Source organism: Malurus melanocephalus, unplaced genomic scaffold (assembly GCF_030028575.1).
Source record: "Malurus melanocephalus ecotype Western Australia unplaced genomic scaffold, MMel_1.1 scaffold_392, whole genome shotgun sequence".
Classification (NCBI taxonomy): domain Eukaryota; kingdom Metazoa; phylum Chordata; class Aves; order Passeriformes; family Maluridae; genus Malurus; species Malurus melanocephalus.
In genome coordinates, this window is record NW_026623624.1 from 85,845 (window position 1) to 99,321 (window position 13,477).

At 42.2% G+C, this 13,477-nt stretch overlaps 1 protein-coding gene across 1 annotated transcript in view; it reads right to left on the reverse strand.

The window, feature by feature from the left end:
- The window catches only part of ST3GAL1 (ST3 beta-galactoside alpha-2,3-sialyltransferase 1), a 94,650-nt gene extending 81,624 nt beyond the window's left edge, over positions 1 to 13,026 (reverse strand). Inside the window, exon 1 of the mRNA XM_057379180.1 lies at positions 12,936 to 13,026. The gene's annotated coding sequence lies outside the window, so the exon portion shown is untranslated. The remainder of the gene's footprint in view (positions 1 to 12,935) is intronic.
- Between the last annotated feature and the right edge of the window lie 451 nt (positions 13,027 to 13,477).

The window sequence follows — 13,477 nt, forward strand, 5'->3', positions numbered from 1 at the left end:
AAAAAGCACTGATGGGGTATGAAAATAGAAAAAATTACATAATGCAGGAACGGGTGGAACCACCATCCTTGCAAGTGTTCAAGAAACAAGAGAGACAAGTGGAAGTGGCACTTTTTGAAATGGCTTAGTGAACAGGGTTGAAGGTTGGACTTGATGATCTTGGAGRTCTTTTCCAACCTTAATGGTTCTATGATTCTACCTCTGTCAGGATACAGGAAGATTAAAATAATATAAAAACAATTGGCCATARATACTTTACTTCACAACAAAGAAATGCCATAAGCACCAAAATCRGGATAAGGGTAAGTAACTGCACAGCAAAGAGAAGCAGTCATAGTGTTTCACATGTGTAGCATTTTCAATCTCTCCAACATAAATGACCCTTCTTGGCAGTTCAGACATCATTTATGGAACAGCACAAAACCAAAAWTAATCTAAATTTACCTTTGGCCATCTGAACCTCACAATGCCCCAAGTACCATCTATTCCCAAGCACAGAGTCAAAAATATGTGCATTAAGTGATTGTGATGTTATTAGCATCATGTAAGTTTATTTAATTTCAGTTTTTCCCCAGGACAGTCAGGAACAAACCAGAAGGTGAAATTAGACTTAGACCCAGAAAATAAATGTTGTTGATTATGTTGAAGTGTCTATTAGGCTTCTGTTTGAGTTTCCAGCCCACAAGAAGGATGGCAAACAGCTTCTGTTAAAGAYACATTTTGACAAGAACGCATTTTTCTGTGGCTCCAACAAAATAAATATAGTAACACAGAAGAACCTTTTAAAAGTCAGGCTTATGTGCTTGCCTGATCAGCACCAGCTAACAGTTTCATCTCTCCTGAATGYCACAGAAACACACGAGCTGTGCCACCACGCAGCTCTCGAGATAAATGCTTTTCCTCAAAGGACATCACACACATACCAGGGGCTGTACATTCTCTATTAACTTAAAACACACGAATAACACAAAATGGTAATTGCAGGTGCAAGTCATCCCCATGGGAAAACTGTGAAAAAAGCACTGAAGCACACCTGGCAGATGTTAGTCACAAAGCTTAATTTAGTGTAGACAGACATTTATGTTGAATGGTAGAAAAGCAATATAGTAACCTAGGAAGGACAGAAAAGTTTGTGTGTTTTTGCTTTCTTGCCAGATATAGAGGTTAAAATAACTTTTCAGTCCCTTCCAGTTTCTGGGATAGGCTGGGAAGGGATCAATGGTGTGAGCAGAATCCCTCCAGGGAGGGGTGTGAGTCCTTGTGCTGGGATAATTCTGAAGCTCTGCTGTTAATCCACAGCTTGGAACTCAGTGCAGGACACAAGCAGCTGAGACTCTTCTAAAGGAAAAAAACTAAAAGATTCTAGAAACCCATTTCCCAGATGTTGCCTAGAAAAAACTTATGTTACATTGTTTCTATGTGCGAAAGCTAGCAGAATCCTTCACTAAAGCAGCACTAAGTCAGCTGTAATGCTGTTTTAGATGTGATATTAACAAATCAGCGTTTAGAGAAGATCTTGTCATCAAAGGTGGCTTTGGAGTAACAGATCATGAGTTTTTCCACTTGATTTGCATGCCAAGATGAAAAGCAAATACAGTTCCTTGATTGCAGAAGAGCGAAATTGGGTAAACTAAGGAATTGTTTTAATGATTAGATATAAGAGCTGGACAAAAGATTTCAAAGACTTGAAAATGGTCTTCTTGTAAACCTGAGAGGGGCTGCATTCAGAGCATAACCTGCATCTAAAAAAAAAAAAAAAAAAAAGATTTAGAAAACCAGAGAACCATTAGTCTAAGCTTGATACACTTGATAAGTGTGATTTCTTGGAGTAAATCTAGAAGGAAAAAAAACTATTTAACATCCAGAAATAAATATAAAATGAGATAAAATGCAAATTGTGTTTATCAGAGAGACAGTAAATAAGATTATATTGTAAGTTTATTGAGACAAGAAACGTTTTTCAAGAAAATATTAATATAGTATATTGTGTTTAACTGGACTTTGGTTAAGCAGAAAAAGGCACTCAGATATTTTTCTGCTTTCTTGGGAGCCGAGGGTAGAGCCAGCCTGGCAGTGCAGAGTCCATGTGTGCTGAGCATCGTCTATCTCCCTCATGAGTTGAGGCAATTCCAAGCACAAACACAGAGWGGGGGATGAACAGATYKAGAGCAGCCCWGMRGAGAAGAAYTTTGGGGTGCTGGTGGATGAGAGGCTGGACATGACCCAGGAATGTGCTCCGGCAGCCCAGAAACCAAACRTGTCCTGGGCTGCATCCAGAACCCCGTGGGCAGCAGGGGAGAGAGGGGATTGTGTCCCTCTGCTCTGCTCTSRKGAGATCCCACCTGGGGTACTGCATCCTGCTCTGGGGTCTCCAGCATTAAAAGGATGTGGATCTGATGGAATTGGAGCATCTCTCCTATGAAGGCAGGCTGAGACAGCTGGGTTGCTCAGCCCAGGTAAGAAAAGACACTGAGAAGAACTTACAGCACTTCCAGGACCTACAAGAGTGCTACAAGAGAGCTGAAGATGCACTTTTTCCAAGGGCATGTGATCATAGGACAAGGCAGAATGAAAATTGAAATTAGATGAAGTAGATTAAAAATGCATATTTATAATGAAATTGTTTCCTGTGAAGGTGGTGAGGCACAGGTTGTCCAGAGAAGCCGTGGATGCCCCATCCCTGGAAGTGTTCAGGTTGGATGGGGCTCTGAGCAACCTGGTCTAGTGAAAGGTGCCCTGCTCATGGCAGGTGGGTTGGGATCAAATGATCTTTATGGTCCCTTCCATCCCAAACCAAACCATGGTTCTGTGAAGGCACAGGCAGAGCCTTTGGTGCTTTATGTGAAAGTAGATTCAAAATAACTGCCTAAGAATATATGGGAACATTGAACATTTCCCAATCTTCTATCACATTGGATGTACAGTTTTTTCATGGTGCTGAGGTGCTCACGTTCACCACCACAGCAGCCCAGCCCATCTACAAGGCTGTGCCTGCAGCCAGGGTGCAGAAAAAGACCCTGGAGCAAAGTATGTGTCCAGTGTAGTCCAAAATATTGCACAGCACACCTCTGTGAGGCAGGGTGTGATGTCACCCAGGATAAGAGGTAAGCCCACACTCATGAAAAGAAGGTATCCAAATAAAGCACAGAATCATCAGGATTGGAAACAACCTCCAAGARGTGTGTAGGAACAGTTACCTGGGCTGAGGGATTAACTGCTGGAAAGCAGTCAGCAGATTTGAGGGATTTGTCAAGATGTCCTTTAGGGCACGGTAAGTGAAGCGAACCTCACACTTAGAAATTTGTTAAACAATCTGCCTTGGGATAAGAGCTCTTTACTTGCTTCCATTGTAGCAGGGGAAAGATTGTGATTTGCRTGATGACTTTAAGCTGCTGGCAGGATGAAGCCATGAAAAAGGCGAATGAGATTTGCTCAGCCTTGTAAAATGAAAGCTGAGGTGAGATCCCAATGGATTGATTGGGAGGGAATCTCAGGAAAGGGGGGAGGTATAGCAGAGGAAGGAGAAAAGAGTATCATTTACAGGTGAATGCATTCAGGCTGTAAATTAAAATTATGTTGAGAACCATCATATCAAAAGTCAAAAAGTTGTAAGAAAGCCTCTAGGAAGAACAAATTATCTGAAGTTTACGTATGGGGTTTGATGCATTCTTGACAAATACATTACATGTTTTCCTGTTTGAGAAAATAACCTTCCTTAATACATTAGACCTACACTTCCTTACATAAAGAAAGATAGCTCCATGTTCCCACAAAACTATTTCTTGTTTTACATCAAGGAAAATGTGCAAGGCGATAAACAATGTGTGTAAAGACAGGAGGACATAGCACAGTGCATGCATCACCTCCCAGCTGCTCCTGTGGTGCTCTAACTCAGCTTCACAAAGGAATCAGAGGAGCTGCCAGCAGTTCACATGAGGCAGTAGAATATGTTCTGCTGAATTCTCTAAGATCTGARCTGAGCCAGTAATGCAGAGCTCTGGGCAAATATTTCTCGTTATTTCAGATACRACGTGATTATGGACATTGGTACCTTCTGGAAGGGGCTGAACAAACTCAACCCCTCCAACCTCCCTTTGTCACTGGGAGTAAGCACAAGAGTGAAGAACCATTGATTCCAGAGGCAGCAGCTCAGATGGCTTGTTCTATTTGGYTTGCAAAATTGTTCCTGTCTGTGCAGATGAAATCCTTGTGCTCACTGCCATGACTGTRTAGAAAACAGTTATTTTTTACAAAGGATTATTTCTTTTTTACAGTAAAAAGAACATACTGTATTTCTATGTATTATCTATTTCCCCTGCAGGACAAAGGAGAAGATTTTTTTTTTTTTTGGTATAAAGAAATATGCAGGTTTTAAAACAAATTTAAGACAGGGACCAGCCAGAAGTTCTGGACAAGCAATGTGGTCTGATTTATGGAACAGCACAGTTTTATTCATGTTAACAGATTTATTAATTAAATCCATATTAAGAAGAACTGGAGCACTGGTATTTTATGAAGATACTGGAGGCTCCCAGAGATCAAAGAGCCACCTCTTCTGCTACTGTTGAACAGTGGCTTGTCTCAACTCATGTACAAAACCCTTCACTTTGTATTCTGTTTGCTTGCTTCAGCCTACACCTCTTTCTGCTGTTAACAATGCCTATTGGAAACAAAACTGCCTTCACATGAAGATTCTCCTTGATATGTTACCAGTGTGATCTGCTCCTGACAAATTAGGTGGATTGGACTTTTTCAGTCTCTCATGTAGGATATATCTGGCCAGATGTKCACTGCTACCCAACAGATGGCTGTGCAGCCCTAGTCACCATCCCTTTGGAGTCAGCTCAGAGAAATGAGCCTTTTCAGAGAGAAGTTCATCTCATTCCAAAGTGAATCTTTAAACCAGGCTGGATAWATGTCCCTCACAGTGTTCCTATTTCTCTCTAGCAACAATCAAGGAGCCCTGTGCTGGCGACCTCTCATGTCACTGCCTACGTTATAAGCTTCTGTATTTAGGCAAGATGAATCTGACTTTTGGACTAAGGCATTTTCCCAGCTTTGAATCATTCCTTGGCTTCCTCCTCTGCACATCACACTGATGAGGCTTTGCAGATCCCCAGCAGATGCATGGTGCTAATGCCTATGTATGAGAGTCCTCAGTCTCAAGTGCTGGGGGTGCACAAAGGGGCTGCTCACTGAAAATCTGCTTAGGGAGATAGAGCTGGATTTCAATATGTATGCTGTCCACAGTCTGAACTTGCTATTGATTGTACYTTTTTAATGAGTTGCATGTGGCACCGATGAGAAAATGCCTTAGTAATTATGGTCCCCTGGAAAAAGAGCAGATTATGTAACTATTGATCTCAATATTTTTGTTCCATAAATGTTTTCTATTTTTCTGATACTAAAAACCATTGCAGCATCACAGGTTTCAGCTCCTTCTTTCAGTTTGGTTTCCAACACTAGATATTCAGCTGTATCTACTCATACCAGCTCAGCCACAAGCTCTGCCAGGCAGCTGCCAGGTGTTTTATTGTTAAATAAATTCTATCATCTGTCAGCTTATAAAGCAGAGAGCAATGAGTCCATTCTTGATGATTTTTTTTCTCTGTCACTTGAAAAAGACATGCTAAGAATTACATACTTTCTGCAACAAATTCCAAGAGATTGGTGTATCTCAGGATGTTCCCTTTAATTCATACAAAGTGTGTTGAGTTTTTAATTCATACAAAGTGTGTTGAGTGGTTGACCATCTTTCCATCATGGTTTATTAGTCTGAAGGAAAGAAGTGCAATGAAAATCCTTTCTCCTGCTCAGCACCTTATCCCTGTGTTAGAATGGCTGGTTGGAATGTTCTCATGTGATAAATATGATTGATATAYTTATATATTGCATGAGTGGTAGGTATGGCTGAGGAAGAGCTTCTAGTCTTTCTGGCTGTGAGTAAAAAGGAGTTTTCCCAAGAGAATCTTGCTGTTCCGTGTGGGGTCTTGTACCACAAGCTGCAGAAGCAGCTCAGGTGAGTCCTGTCCCTCTCTCCCCTCTGTTTTGCCCTCCCTCTCTCTATCCCTTTCTTCTTCCCACCGTCACATTTACTAGCTCTGATTGCAGACACTTTTGGGAAAATGAACAGCACTTTTGGACAAGTGTTGCCAATTTTTCTCACCTCTGTCTGTGCCCCCACAGATGTTCAAGACATGATAAAGAGCCAAGTTCCATCCTGCACTTGCTGTATCACCTGACATCAACTTCCTCTTCACCCATAAACTGATCCAATGCAGATAATGAAAGTAAATTCATTGTGGCAAATATTACATTGCCTTATTATTTGATCTTACCACAAGAGGCTTCCTTTTGGAACAGGAAGAATGAATTGCAGCAAAAAAAAATTTCTTGTTAAATTTTGCTGTACACTATTGCAGTCAGTCAGCTGAGATATACAGGTGAGATCACACCACTCGCCTGCAGCTCCACGTTGCTCTAAAAGTGATTTGTACCCACTTAGTTGTAGCTGGTAGGAATCAACTTCATTTAAATCAATATAATGTGGGCTTGCCTTGATTTGAGAAGGTTCAACACAATGTGTTGTGCTGGTTTAAATAATTTTAAAATTCTTTGGAAACTGTAGTTAAAAAGCAGCACATAAGCAAGCTTGAGAGCTCCAAGATAAACTGAGTATTTTTAGTGGTGGATCATTGCAGGGGTAGTAAAGTCTAGGCAAAAGTGAAAATCTTGTGGGATAAATGTGAAAGTGTTAAAAACATGAAACAATTCAGTAAGAATTCAAACCATGTCTGGCATTTTGAAACTAATCTTTACTTAGCTAATGTAATCCTGCTGCTTTTTTTTGTTTGTTTGTTTGTTTTTTTTTTTAAAATAAAAACCAGTTTGTTTGTTTCTTCACTTTTTTTTCTGCTTTTTATATCTGAAAATTTTTATGATCGTCTGCTCACAACATCACACAAACAACCCTGTGACAATTGGAATAATGTTTCCTTGAGGATCAGGGGAATTTGAAGAAAGAATCATTGCTTCATGTGGGAACAATCAAGCACTCATTGCACACATCTTTGCTGTTTAATTTCTTTGTGCCAGTAGCTTGATTTGTTTCTCGGATTTAACAAAGAAGGGTATGAAGCAACAAAAAAACATTCTAAAATTACAATGTAACCATATGGAAATATTAAGTTAAAGAAGTCTAAGCACTTAAACCAACTGTTCAGGGTATTTTCCCCTTAATGTACTTACATAAATCACATTAGTTTTTATGAGAGTTATTTTTCAAATTTATAGACTTTTTCAGATGCATCTTCATCTCCCAAGGTAGCATAGGCAGACGCTGAGTGTGTTTCTGAAAATTAAAGTCTACGGAATTCAAAGTTTAACTCTGACACTGGATTTGGGGATGTCATTGCATAAGCAAGTTATCCATGGACTTTTGGAAATAGCTTTCACTTTTTAGTGCTCAGCTTTAGAAAGCTGAATTGTTGTTTCTGAATACCCAGCATTCAAATTACTGATGTAACAAGCAATATTTGTGTGGCAATTCTAGAAGTGATCTGTGCTAAGGCTTCATCCCTAACAACATCTGAAGGGGAGGAAAATCACTGCCACTATTTGAGCAAACACAGTGCATGGAAGTGTTGCTGTTCCACTGAAATCCCCCATTTCTGGAAATAGCTTTTTTKGGGGGTGTTTTGGTTTAACCCTGATAGTCAGCTCATCCCCTCATGTGGGATAGGGGAGAGAAGGGGAAGGGTAAAAGTGAGAAGATTCGTGGGTTTGAGTTAAAAACAGTTTAACAGGTAAAGCAGAAGCTGCATGCTCAAGCAAAGGATTTCATTCCCCACTTCTCATGGGCAGGCAGGTGTTCAGCCACCCCCAGGAAAGCAGAAATCCACCTTCCTACCTGGGAAGACAAACACCATCACCCTGAATGTACCTTCTTCCTTCTTCTCCCCAGCTTTTTGTGCTGAGTGTGACCCCATACGGTATGGGATATCCCCTGGGTCAGTTGGGGTCACCTGTCCCAGCTGTGTCCCCTCCCASCTCCTCATTCCCCCCTCGCTGTGGGGTGGGGTGAGGAGCAGAAAATCCCTTGGCTCTGTGTGAGCTCTKCTCAGCAGCAATGAAAACATTGGTTTTCAGCACAWATCYGAAACACAGCAGCACCATATGAGTTGCTACAAAGAAAATTAACACTATCCCAGGGACAAAAAATACATGGGAATATCTTACAGTTTAGAAAAATAATATTTCTAAATGATATTTCTAGTTTTGATGAATTGTATTAATATTTATGTACTTAAATGTTTATCTTTCTATAGTAATAGTTAAATATMATGTAAATGAATATTAATTGTTTTTTTTTATTTGTATATACACTACTTTTGGTTTTGCTAGGAACATGTATTGAATGTGCCCGAAGCTTCAGAAAGCAGACACAAAGCTTTCCAACAKTTATTACAATATTGAATGGTATATKAACATTGGTTTTGAGATTTGGGAAAGATTCAATTCACCTGGTTTTGAATTTTGTATAATTGAGGAAATCAGTGAGGATCTCTAGAGTGCTTTTGGGAGCCATGTGGGTGACTGTAGTCCTGCCCAGAGCTGCAGGGTTCTGTGCTTGCAGATCACAGCACAATGAAAGTCCAAGGAGGGGCTTCAGATGCTCGGTGAGAAGTCAAGAAACAGAAACCAAACAAAGCACAGGGTTCCAAGTACCTCACACCCTGCAGCCCAAACAGATTTTGCCTTGTAGCTYTTGAATTCACCTTTAACCAACTTTTTTTCATCCCTCCTTATGCAGGTGTGGGAGTATTTTGAGTCAAAACTTGCCCTACACTTCCTAGGTACAACCCCAACTGCACCATGGCCAAAGAGGGGCAGTGTCTGGAAAGTGAATCTGAATAATTTGTGAGGTGAAAGTTCATCAYGACGAGGCTAATGAACAAACAGCACAAAAAAAAAAGGGACAGAGGATGGATCCTGACTCATATTTCACTCAGTGCTTAAGCATCTTTGGACATTTGTTTTAGCTCTCTATCTCACCCTGGTGAGACCTAAAAACTTCAGAAAAAAGGAAAACAAAGGTTCACCAGACACTTAGACACCACAGAGGTTGTGTCCCACCTTTGATGTTGACAGTGACCCACACAAACCCTCAGCTCCTCTCAGCTGCCCCCAGCAAGGCTGAGGGATGGACACCACCTCTGGAACATCCTTCAAGAGGATTGACCCCTTAGGGCTGGGCTTTGTTACATGTGTGAAGCCTTTCTCTTGGCTATGAGACATCAGCTGACAGCTCAACTTCTGAACAAGCTCGAGGCTCACAGCTTCCCTCTGAGGCAGGAGCCAGGCCAAATTTGGGGCCAAGAGCTGGTTTGTCCCAGCTAGGATGTGAGAGCAGTGGGTTGAGAGGTTTTCCAGGACAAATCCAAACCCCTCCTCTGCCATCTTCTTGAGGGCAGTGGGGTATTACCCATCACTTGGTATCTTTACACAAAATTGAGAGTTTGGATGGGCTCTGTGCCTGTTTAAAGTGGCTCATGCCCAGCCAGGAGCCACGTGCTCCATGTGGGAAGCACTGGTGAAACACTGCTGTGCATTGTGCAGGAATTCAGCAGAGGTGACCACAAAGGCTCCTGCTGGCCTTACAGCCACTATTTACCCTTTTTTTGCCCCACATAATGCCTRCCAGCATCTAAGCCTTCACTGACTCAGGGTTCCTCTGATCTTAGCTCCTCAAGCGACACACCCTTGAAAAAGCCTTACAACTGCCTGGATCTGGTTTTTAATTCTTTGCCTGCTAGCAGAAGTCCAGCTCCTTCACCTTAAATAAGAGCATTTCCATTTAATTTCAGGCTGTCATGTCTATGGAGTGTTTTGAATAATGAAATCCTCCCTTTGTTTCTTCTCTGACGTGGGTGGGTTGAACTGGCCAGGGCACACACAAACCCTCATCTGCCCAACTCACCGTGCTGGTGATGTGGACTGGAGATTGTGCAAGACACACGGACACAGTGTGGACACACAGAGATAAGACCACAGCTATTGCGTCGTTACACAGGATGTTTTTTRGCTTTGAGGTCCAGTCTTCTGCTTTCTATTTGTTTTGGGGAACAGTTTATTCTCTGTGTTTACCTAAGGAGTCAAACAGAGCTGAACTCCCAAACTGCAGTGTTAGAAGTACATTCTGAATGGGGCAGTTACCTGGATTATATTTCAGTGAGACAAAACCCAGTGTTGTGTGTTAGAGAAAAGAGCAAATTCCTTTCCCATTTTAATGCTAGGTGACATCCAAATGGACTACTCAATGAGCTTTTTAGAATAATCACYTCAGTGTAGCCCAGATCTCATTCCCCTCTCCTCCTCCTTTAGCTGCAGAGAGGGAAGGGCTGTGCTGTGCTGGAAGGGCAGCAGAATCACAGAGCACGGTAACAACAGCCAGATTCCTTCAGCTTAAATGGCATTAAAATAAATTCTTTCATTGCAAGGAAAACGAAACAAGGAAGGAAAAGAGGAAAGTCCATGTGAAGGAGCACAGCATGCTAACCAGCTGGGTCTGTGCTGACCTCTGCAAAGGGAAGTTTTAAGGGAGACAGTTCTCTTGGAAAAGCAGAGGTGTGACAGAGCTGAAAGCTCAGACACATCAGTGCCTGTCCCAGTGGGCTTGTTGTTGCATGATAGCTGTGCTGCTTTAGACTGGTTAAAACAATCTGCAAATTTATCCTAAAGCTGTTGTCTTGATGTTGCTGGAGAACTTGATATATTGAAGCTTCCTTTCTTTTCTGTCTTTCCACTTTTCATCCCTCTTCCTTCTCTGGGAAAGATCTTTGAAACAGCTTGAGATACTCATTCTTTTTCTTCACAATACCCATGGATGAGCATTTTGTCAGCCTCACAGATCTCCATGAAGAACTATCTCTGCAGCTCACAGACYCCTCTTCTCTCTCTGTCAGGTGTTGGAGATCACCTGAGGAGCTTCAGACTCAGTGGGAATTGGAAGAACATCCAAAGATATAACCCTCTATAGTTAAAGAACTCAAATACATCCATGGTTGTGGTTTTCAAAGTTACTCAAGAAAATGGGAGCCCTAAGATCCCAAACTTCTTAGACAAATTAATTCCCTTTATCCCCAAGTCGTCTTCTTTTTTTTTTTCTTTTCTTTTTTTCTTTTCTTTTTTTTTTTTTTTCCCTCTTATTTTGCCAATATTTCTGTATCTACAGACACATTTCAAAATCTACCTAGAAATAAGTTTCCAGCCGGGTAGTCCATATTGTTCTGGCACAGATTAGTGTTCCAAGCAGCAGGTAAATTATCTGCYAGGAAGGCTGTGGAATGGGTCCCACTTCCCTTCCCTGGGCAGCACACAGCTGCAGAGAGGGTGCTTGGGTAATGACAGGGTGCTTCTGCAAACACCAGCTGTGAAGTGACACATTCCTGTCAGCAGAAAACTCTGCAGATGTTTTTTAATCTCACAACAGAGGAAGCATTTCTGTGCCACCCTAGCAGGGAAACCATCCCCGTTATAGCACATCTGAGCGACTCTGATATTTTCCAGAATATGTCACAGGCAGCTGCAACCAGGCAGACAAACCCGCTGACTCAACCACCACTGGACACACAGATTTATTCCCGAAGGAAAGGTTGAACAACATAAAATCATCRTGGCAGTGTAGAGGTATCTGAGGCTCCAGGGAACRAGCTGCAGRGTAAAGCCAGYCACCATCAACAGCTGAGCAGGTAACTCACTGCAAACCACAGCTTTGATTAAGTGCACCCTTTTCCCAGCCACAGACAAATTGTTAAAGCTCTTGGAAGTTCCCTACTTGCTTCCAGTAATTACAAATTGAGCCTGTTATGCAGAAGACCAATGAAAGAGTTCTGCGCCTGTGAAATGCCCTGAAGCCCTGGAAACAGAGGATGTCACAGCATTCAAGGTATTTCAGAGACTTTGAGGACCTTTTAACTGTGTGAATTCTACCTACTTTTGAAGTCTTACCTTTTGTAGTCAAGAGAAWAATTCAGAGCTATCCTTATCTGCTGTCTCTAAAGGCAAGAGGGAGCCTGGCAAAAGGAAAGCAGCACACCAAGTGCATGAGCAGCAAGGCTGGGAGACTCCAATTGTGTCTTTGCTTTCTTCATAAAGATTAAAGGTCATGTGGGCTTGTCCCCTCCATGCATGGGGCATGTAGGTACATAGAGACACCCAAACAAAGCCCACAGCTGCTGCAGAGCCAGTGTTTCTGTTTAGGTGATACCCACATTCCCTGATCATCCAGCCTTTCCCACACCTTGGCTTCCTTGAGCCAGCAAACTTCAGGCACTGCTGGAACCAGCWCACCCGTGGGGATGGATTTAGCCTAAGATAGTCAGAGCCCACATCACCATAGTAACTGTGTGCTGTTGCATTAATTTCAGCAAATAAATTAAACTTGTAAGTCAAAGGGTATTTACGCAGAGCGATGCAGGAGCACACAAAGAAACTGCAACAGTCCTGAGTGAGGCTGCCAGGCTCTCCTGGCTCCTTCATCCTGCTTTTCAGGAGGACTGATTGTCTGGTTGGAAGAGTCCATTAATAARATTAGCCTGCTTTCAGTATCTGACGTGGTGTGCTCAGACGTGGCTTGGGTGCATCTACACAGCACAACACTGAGCTGTGTAGGACCAACCAGGAGTATGAAAAAGCTCCTACAGTCATGTACACATTTTCAAAAATGGAAGTTGCTGTAGGAGAATTTACAAGTTTGAGTATTCTCCTTTTCACTGATGATGTTTGTTTAGGATCTTTTACATGTTGATAAAAATCAGTTGAATTGTTCTTTAAGAGGAAAGCAAGAATTAACCTAAGGTGGGCTGAGACCTTCATTTTGTTGCCAAAATCCCACCCACTGTTCTTTAAAAAAAAATTAAACAAAATGTACTCACCAGGGTCAAACATGGGTACAAAGTTCTGGTTCACCCAAGCTGACTTAAAGAGCCTGGCTGGGAGTGGTTGGACCCTCAGCTTGTTGGCCACTCTGACTGCCTCAGCTCAATTGTGTCTGTTGACTTCCCCTTTAGTCACAAGTTTGCAGAAGTGCTCTAAAAAAGGAAGATCTGACTAATCCAGGAACTCTGGGGTCAGAAGGAAGTGAAATGTTGTTGTGWGGCYTGGCTGAGATGGAGTTAATTTCCCCTGGCAGCCCTTCCAGTGCCCTGCTGGGCATTGGTAGCTGGAAAGGTGCTGATAACACACCAGTGTTTTGGGCATTTCTGAGCAGAGCTGGCACAGCATCAGTGCTGTCTCTCAACATTCCCCCAGCAAAGGGCTGGGAGCRGGCAAGGTCCTGGGAGGGGACACAACCAGGCCAGCTGACCCAAATTAACCCAAGGGATATTCCATACTGTACAACATCARCTCAGATAGAAMAGCTGAGGAAAGCAGGGTGAATGGGGGGGCATTTGTTAATTACTGTTTGCTGTCTGGA